The sequence below is a fragment of the Drosophila teissieri genome, chromosome 2L (genome assembly GCF_016746235.2).
Source record: "Drosophila teissieri strain GT53w chromosome 2L, Prin_Dtei_1.1, whole genome shotgun sequence".
In the NCBI taxonomy this organism is placed as follows: domain Eukaryota; kingdom Metazoa; phylum Arthropoda; class Insecta; order Diptera; family Drosophilidae; genus Drosophila; species Drosophila teissieri.
This window is the reverse complement of record NC_053029.1, coordinates 16,495,077-16,504,199: the sequence shown is the minus strand read 5'-3', so window position 1 is coordinate 16,504,199 and position 9,123 is coordinate 16,495,077. Positions and strand designations below refer to the sequence as shown.

Sequence of the window (9,123 nt, the reverse complement as noted above, 5' to 3'; positions counted from 1 at the left end):
GCAGGGATAAGAAATAAATATATACTTTAATAAAAAAGTTTCGAGATCAGAGTTCCGCAGCAAACAAAAAGTCATCGATGGTGTAAAGGAATGCCATCCAGGGACTTCATCTTAAAGGGCAATCGCCCCACTTATGACCCGTGGAACTGAAGAGCTGGGAGAACGAATACCGCTGGTAGGATCCAGCGGATCCCGGAAAATAGATCCATATAGACCCAGATCCCGATTCCAATGTCATTCATTTGAAGCCTGCGAGCTTAATATAAGTCTATAGTGTTCATAATCGCCACAGCGAGTCTTATAAGTTGCAACAGTAATGGAAACCTCCCTCATTCGCAGAAAAATGCTATTATGTTATTTTAATTATTAATAATTGCGAATATTTAATTCAATCCTTTTGGGAAATGAGTTAAGGATCCAACATGCATCTCCCAAGCAACCAATTAACAAAAGAATGTCAAATGAAAATAAATAATACATTTGTTTTCCAATTAAATACAAGCATATTTACAGTCAAAATGTATGCCACGATATTAAAAGTTGAATTTTTATTAAATGTAGCTCTCTTTAAAACTTTCCATTAAGCCTCAGTTTTTATTTAAGTGTTCATTATATAGTAACTGCGAACCGCTCATATTTGGCCAGTGTATGTCAAAGTGAGCATCAGACGAACAACAAAAGCTCTGCAAGAAAAACTTTAGTTGCATTTAACAAACACTTACAAAGTCCTTTCTGGCATAAACCGCCCCATACTCGTATGTGGCCTTACAAATTAGTTGCATTTAGTTTTATATTTGCAAGGGTGTTGTTTGCTTCGTTTGGCTTTGGCTCCTGGTTCAGGGTTTCCATAAAGGTACACATGTGTACCTTTCCACCAGCTTGCTATTTTGCAGCTTTATAAATTTAGACAACTTTCAGTAAATTTGCCAACTCATGGTCCTCGAACCAAGACCTCTGGCCACAAGGCTTGTGTGGCAGCCACAATTTTCCGTCAGCTCTGTTTATTTATTTGTTTGTTTGTCCACCACCAGTCTCCATAATTTTGAAGTGTAAAAATATTTTCGATTGCGGTCTATGACACGTGCGCATCGTATCCATCAATACTGCTGTCGGCTATCGGCTGTCGGCTGTCCTTGCCGGACGGACAGCCACGCCCTCCAATTTCCAAAGCCGCCTCTGCACTGGAAAATTTAATTTGCACATCATCGATAAACAGTCAACGATGACGGGCTGGGTTTTGGGCTTTGTGGCCGCCCCAAAAAGCCAACGTAAATGGTTAGCAGGCGGAGGGAAAGGCGGAAATTCGGGCCAGAGAACGTGTGAAACATGTTTATGATATGTGAGTTGAGTCCTTTGCCAAAGCGTAAAGTTGTTAAGGACTCCATGAATATTGCATGCGCTTTATTTATGTACATATTCGGAATTTATTTTCAATTTCCAACTTTGCTTTTCTTTCTTTTCTGGCAAAAGCTGAACTCATCAAAGGAATTAATTCCCTTTCGCAACACCGTTTAAACCACCAATATGAGTATTTTGGGATCAGATGTTATTCATACTAGTGAATAAATCTGACAGGTGAACAAATAGTCCATAGTTAATTAACATAACAATTAAAGCGGAACTCTGTAGATAAATGCAGGTGAACCGCGCTCTGCCGGCAGAATATTTAGCATACATTTCAGCATTATCCCTTGGATCTAAGATGGATTGAACTGAATCTTGTATGCAGTTTGAATTGCTTCCGGAGGCCATTAAATATGTATATCACCTTGGCCAGCCACATTATCGCAGCGCAACGTGCCACCCCATTGGCGTTGCATAAATTGTGGCAGGTATTTATTGTATTTAATGTAAACTTGCCCACTTGGCACTTGGCAAGTGCAAATAGGCACGCAAAGGCCACCAGTTGCGTCTGCCACTTGCCACTTGCCACTTGCCACTTTCAACTTGCCTCTTGCCACTTTCCGCTTTCCACTGGCAACAACTGACATGTGTGGTCGGCAGGTTTCGGTGGTGCAGTGGCTGCCACTGCTGCCTCTTCAGCTGCCGTTGATGAGTTACTGCCAAGTTGTTGAAGTTCCTGGTCAAATAGTTGACGCAGCCTTTAGATAAAACTGCAGCACTGCCAACCGAAAATGGTTGGAGGACATGGGGAACACATTTGTGCGATATAAAGTTCATTGAAGTATAAAGCAATTAGTGTTGGAAAGTCAGCCCGGCAAAGTTTCACCTGTGTAAGGCAGTAATTTGATTCAACTTCCATTTGTGGATTTTGTTGGCTGTGGAGCTTGGATTTATGCTGCGTCGCTTTGTTCAGTTTTTAAGTTGCATAATGGTTTATATAACATTCTTAAAACAAATCACTTACAAATGTGAAAGCTCACTACAAACTTGAAAATATTCAGCCTGTTGCAACTGTCACTCGCATAAAGGACCTCACTTTGCCAATCAATCATCCAAGTGCTGCTTTGAAAGTCCGATTTTTCACAGCCAGGTTGGCCGAGCGGTCTAAGGCGCCAGATTTAAGCTCTGGTTCTCGAGAGAGAGCGTGGGTTCGAACCCCACACCTGGCAAGGAAAGGAGGTGCTTCCCTTATCCTTTTGTGTTGTGGGAAAATTATTTTTTATAATAACATAACTTATAAATCTCTAACACTTCCTTCTATTTTCTTTGCTGATCCTAGACTTCAAAATATTTCACATCTTTTTATTCCCTTTCTTAGATACTTGCTTATCAAAGGAATAGTTCTCTATAAAAGAGTTTGACTAATTATAGTAATAATTATCAAATATAATTTAATTATTACTTATCTAGGATTATACGCGCATTAACATAAGCTCAATACAAGCATTTAATTTAATTATTAAAGCTTACACATTTGCCCATTTACATTAAAACATTTAATCAATGCTGAGTTTGTCATATTTCAGTACTAATTAATTGCCGATTTAATATAAAAGACGTTGGTCAAATGGTAAATTTGAAATATGATCCGTCAGTCAATTACAACATATTAATTTTATCATAATTACTTTCGTTCTTTGCTATGTTCCCAGTCCGATTTGACATTCCCAAAAACAAACGGTGGTAAACTTGACAGAGATCAGCGAATCGCGACCTCGACATAGGCATCAATAAAAAAATCATCAAGCCACGTCCATATCCCAGCCATTAAACCAACCGTGGCCATAGATAAGCTCCGCAATGTTTGCGTAAATAAATTTCATCTTCTTTTTTGCATTTCGCGTTGTTTTCCCACAGTAGCAAAATAAAAAGGAAGAGCGCTGTAGTCGCGTTCCTCGACTATCAGATATCTCTTACTCCACTAAAAGGAGAGCGAGGGAGCTGAGGATATGCGTTAATAACTCGTAATGCAGTTATATGGACATAGAAAATAATAGAGAAATGAAATAATATCAAACAAATGAACGAAATTGTGGACGCGTCCGTTGTGGTCGGTTTATGGAGTTAGATTGGTACTAGAATCTGCATTCAAGGATCTCGACGATTATACGGACGGACACAGCCATATCGACTCGGCTGGAATATCTACATATATAGATGCGTTTACCTGTTACATCCTTTTCAACGAATCTAGTATACCCTTCTACCCCACGAGTAACGGATACGAAAATGGCGAAAATAAGTGGGTGTGCAAAAAACGAAATGGTCCGGCACATGAAAATATGTCCATTAAAAATAGATGTGTGGCCGTTGTGGGGCAGTCAGCGCGGCCAGTCTCATCAGTTGGACATGCAAATGTGCAGTTCAGTTCGCCCCTTTCAATCGCCACGCCCACCGGGTGGAAGGCCTGGCCGCCCACAGCAAAAAAAGGCAGCCCTACTTCGCCATTTTCAGTGGCACGCACATTTGCGGTTCATAATTTGCGTGCCATTTTTGTATGTTGATGGACAAAATCAACAAACGAACGGAGCAAAAAAAATATTGAGCACTTTTGCAGTTGCCAACTTGAATTTAAATTAAAATGCCAACGCAGCGCAAGGCAAATTGCTACACACATCCCGTGTTTTACGGCCATAAACGCATAAAGTTCGCATGTGTGTACTTTTATATTTGAGTCCGTGCATTTATAGAGACGATAAATATTGATTGTACGGTTACGTTAATTTCTGGCAATTATGCGCGTTTCACATTTATTTATGAAAACTACTAAGGGAGATGAATATACGTATAGGCATAATGCCCATCTCTATATACATATGTATATACTCGTATGTAGATGGGACGGACCACACGAGATTGGCGCGGACTGTCTGTGGGTCCTTTATTATTATTTGTTATTATTAAATATGTCTCGATAATTATCGAACTCTTTCTCGGCCTGCATTGACCGTTAAAGCCCAACTGGTTGTGGTCGCCAGTTCGGTTGGCCAGATGCTTAAATGCACATTGAGTGGGCCAAATCGAAACGGTCAATATACAATATACAGATGCCTTTTATGTAGGCAGACGGCCATAAAACCAAACGTGCATCCCGTGGCAGCATCGGGGAAGATTTAAATATTGATTAAAAATATATTCCTGCTTTCACAGAGGTAAATTTTTCAGTTAATTTATCCTCTCCACATTTAATTGATTGAATGGGACAAAAAAGTATCTTTAACACCTCGCCAGTGACCTTTGGACCCTAAGCCATGTTAACCCATTTATTGGTAATAAATAAATATGCAATATACTGATTTAATCTACAGTGCCAATCTCTGCTCAATAACGTATTTAAAATAATTAATAATGATAGTGGCTTCTGATGTAGTTGAAAAAATCAATACTGACTCTGTTTTCATGCGTCCTGCATATCTGCACATCGTGTCGTTTTATTGCATCTCTTGAAATAAATTGAATTAATTAAGGCAGCCAAAAAGGATGTGAAGGCTGGAAAATAAAACAAAGCGTTCGAGACACTTTTAAAAAGTGGGCGAGTAGTCTGTGGCAGTCTTCCATCCGGCCGATTTGCATCTTCTGCCTCCATTCTTCCTCCGACTTCAGCCTCGTTGCCTGGCATCCTGGCAACATGGCATATGTGCCTGCCAGTTCCGAGTGTGTTGTCCTGTATCTGTATCTGTATCTGCATCTCGGCTATCTTCTTATGTGCCAAACCGCCTGTGTCCCGTATCTGGGCTGTGTTTCCCGTAACTTTTCGCTGGCATCCGGCTGCTCGTGCGTATGCTCCGTTTACTTGGCGGGCAATTATGAGAAGAAGCGAAATAAAAATAACATTTTAGCAGCCAGTTTAATATACCTCCCAAGCAAATTCAAAGTTTTTCCTGCCTTGGCAATGGCACCGGAGTCTATAGGTTTGGCTCGGCAACTTGGGATTGGGCTGCTCGCAGCCAGTTAGCGACAAACAATTTTTTAGTGTAATTATCTTTTGAATAATTAAAGAAAAACGTTGTAGGATCCTAAAAGGGACCAGACGAAATGGAATGAAAAACCGCAGAGCTGCAGAAACCGGCGACGGGACATATTTTCTAAAGTTTGCTTTGAAATATGCATAAGTCCAGTGTGCACAGTGGCGCCACCAATGCCACCCACCGACGCAACCACGCAACCAAACCACTGAGCCACCCACCGAGCTCAGCCCCAAGGGCACGCCCACTCCGCCCCATCAGGGTTCGAAGCACACGCTCCGTACTCGTAATTTTCCTTAAGTTATGCTCATTATGCGCCAATTATTTGTGTCAGGCACAGGGAAAAAATGTAAAAGTCAGCCAAATTAGAATTGGGCCAAGATTCAGCCGTTTGCCGGTAGAATAGACGTTGAATGCTTGGCACAGATTTTGCATGGATAATTCCTGAAATACCCAAAGCCGAGTGAGTACGGAACTCGGAAAACATAAATGTTGATTCAAATCTTATTGGTTTAAGACTTGAATTTGTTTAAGACCTTTATTGAATTTCTAAATTTCCCTATGTAAAGCTTATTTTTTCAATAAATTTTTTGGGTTTTCAAGATATTTTTTAAACATGACATTTATTTAATTGCTCTCTGTTAATTGGGAAACCAAAACGGTCTCAATGGTTCACCGGGTGCCAAGGGTCCCAAAAATGCATGTTGAGTTCCATGTGGCGCAATGTTCGGAACATTTCCTTAAATACTCATTACTTGATCCAAAAATATAAGTGTTTGGAGGTTCCTTGCATGGAGCTAATTTAGTAATGTGTAATGAAGTAATGTAAGAATGAAGTGGCTTTATTGGTGTTCTCACGATGTTAATTCATATAGTTCATATATTATATAAATCCATATACCAAGATAAAAAAAAGGAGGACTAAAATAAAAATTTGTAAAAAAAAAACTTAAAAATCTTTCACGTCTTTCGTAAACTTGCTCTTCATATCTTTGGTGTTAGAATAGATTTGTGCAAATATATTTTCGTTGTCTTATCAAATAAAGTATACAATGTTAAAGTCAATGAACTCCAATCAATATTTATTTAAAATCCGATAGTGGCGCATAAGTTTCAAGAATTTCCAGCAATGACAAATCGTTTTTGGATTCACAATGAATTACCTATAAAATGATCTAAATTAATATAGCAATTATATTTTTGTTTAATCAATAAAATAATAATGAAGAATTAAGCTAACAAATTCGGGTATGCTACAATAATCGTTTCCAATCAAATTTCTACATCTTACTAATCTTTATGATATGCAACACGTTATCGTATTGTACAATATACACCCAAATAATTTCCTCAATATTTATGTAGTGGTACAAAGTTCAAAACATTTTCCTTAGTAACGTTTGTTAAACTTAGATATTAGATTTTAACATAAAAATTTTGAATTCTGATTAAGGTGAGAATCATCTACCATAAAGTGGTTCGTTTCAGAAGTCCTTGTGCCCAGAGGTCGGATAACTTAGATCAGATCGCACATTGCCAAGAAATGTTCGTATAACTCAAGGAAGCGAAAAACGCTGAAAGCCAATGCCAGCGATTGAAAGAAATTCGAGAGGCAGCAACTGCAATGCTTTCAAATGCTACATTTAAGCCCGGTACGCGACCATTCACTGTCTGGGTTAAATGGGTTAAGAGACTTGGCTGCACTCTCGGCACGGCGTTTACTTCAGCCGCCTGTTCATCTCAGCCGGTTGTCGTCCTGTCCCACGTGACCAGGTCCTTTTCGCTATCCCTTGCACTTCCTTGGGCTCTGGTTGCAGCAGTGGTATAGTTACCGTAGGGACTGCTTAGTTGATACAGGACTACAGGACTGTTGTCTTAGGGACCCAAGTTGGTGGTGCTGCTGGTTCAAGCTGCAGCTTGTGCTGTCACCCGTTGCTTCCCTTGTTGACACACCATTACTGCAGCTAATTAGAGGAGTGACCCCAGTGACGCCTTCGCCATCTCCAACTCCATCTCCACCTCCACCTCCATCTCCAGCGCCTTTAACCCCAGACATCCCGCATCCGCAGTCACTCCTCCGGCCTGTCATGTGTACGGGATTCTGTGTTGACGCCTCTCACGTTGCTCTTGCCCACTGGTGTTGCAAGTTGCTGTTGCACATTGGTGTTGCACGTTGCCGTGGCTGTTGCTGCTGATGCTACAGCTACTGCTGCTGCTACTGCTTCTGCAGTTGCCCTGCAGTCAACTGCCTTCACACTTGGCAGGGCCAAACTAACTCCCTTCCGCCTGCGTTTCCCGCTGGCTTGTCAACTTCCTTCCACTTCTCATTTGTGCGGCATTTCCGGTACAATGGCGGTAACAATGGAGGGAAGGCCCCGCACTCCAAGTTGTTTGCTGGCGACGTTCCGCTTTCCGTCCTGGCTAAACCGTTTCACCACCCCCACCACTATGCCAACACCCGCACCAAGTTGTTTGCTGGCGACGTTCCGCTTTCCGTCCTGGCTAAACCGTTTCACCACCCCCTCACCCACTGCCACACCACCACAGCCAATTCCATACCCCTTCCACTGCGACGATTCCCACGTTGCAACGCTGGCACTCTGCAGCAATTGTCTTTTGTTTCCAAATAGTTTTCACTTCTCTATTTGTTTCTTTCGCTGCGCCGAGTCACAAGTTGGCTCAGTTAATTCATGAGATTTCACGGTTTATCTCACCGGCTTCGCTTTCTTCCCACCTGGACTGCATTGTTCCTTTCTCTTTTCATTTTCATTTTCCTTTCGCCATCTCTATCTCTCCCGCTTTTCAGTTGCTCAGTTCGCAACGCATAGTTCACAGTTAATTAGAAAACTATTCCGAGAGCGGCGCCGCTTTCCCAACTTTTGAACTTCTGCCCAGCTCGAAAACTTGGAGTCGAGTCTCATTTAATTAGAATTTTCCCAGGCCGCGCCATGAATATAGTTTGTATTATTGTTTCTGATAAATATAATTTACCAAATTTGTGACGAAGTGATTTATTTGGGTACAACGCATTTTGAATAAATCATATAAAAATTGTATATAATCGAAGTTCTTAAATTTACTTTGTACCTAATTGGCTGATTTCTTGTTTAACTCTGTACCTCCTGTGTTATTCAATAAATTCAACTGAACGTGTTAGCCAAATACTGTCGATAGCAATAATATTTATTGAGGTCTGAAGATATTTGTGTCTCAATTTATAGATGAACGAATTGAACATATTGATTAGAGAAGGCAACGCCGAGCAACTAAATATTCCCTTGCCTCGGGCGATTTGAGACTATTCAATCTATTCCTCTGCTGGGATAAATAAGCAAGACTTGTGGATAAATATTTCGAAACACAAAAAGTCGTGCCATCAAACGCAAAGTGTTCCCAGTGTTGCTTGTGTATATTTTTTACCCTCAGCTGGAAAATTTATTGGATGCAGCCAAACTGATTTGATTAGAAACGCCCCTTTCAAATCTTTAGTAAACTTGTAACGCCTCTTCAAACTGGTCCGACTTCTCAGCTCGGTTCTGTTCTGGCCATTTGTTCGGCCTTCAAGCTCAACGCTTTTGACGGTCGCCTGCCCAAAAGCAATCTCTTAATTTGTTTACAAGCTCTGCTTTCGGCTTTTCCTTTGGCCGTTCATCTTTCTCGCTTACCGCCCTCCGCCCGCTGCCCCCCACCCACCGCCATCCTGTGTGCTTTGGTTTTGGAAAACCTCAAAAATATGTAAAAAGCCAAAGACTCG

At 41.0% G+C, this 9,123-nt stretch overlaps 1 non-coding gene across 1 annotated transcript; it reads left to right on the top strand.

Moving 5' to 3' along the window:
* The first annotated feature begins 2,489 nt into the window (after nucleotides 1-2,489).
* Trnal-uaa lies at nucleotides 2,490-2,573 on the top strand. The gene has a single exon. It is a non-coding gene; the product is annotated as a tRNA-Leu (tRNA).
* The last annotated feature ends 6,550 nt before the right edge of the window (nucleotides 2,574-9,123 follow it).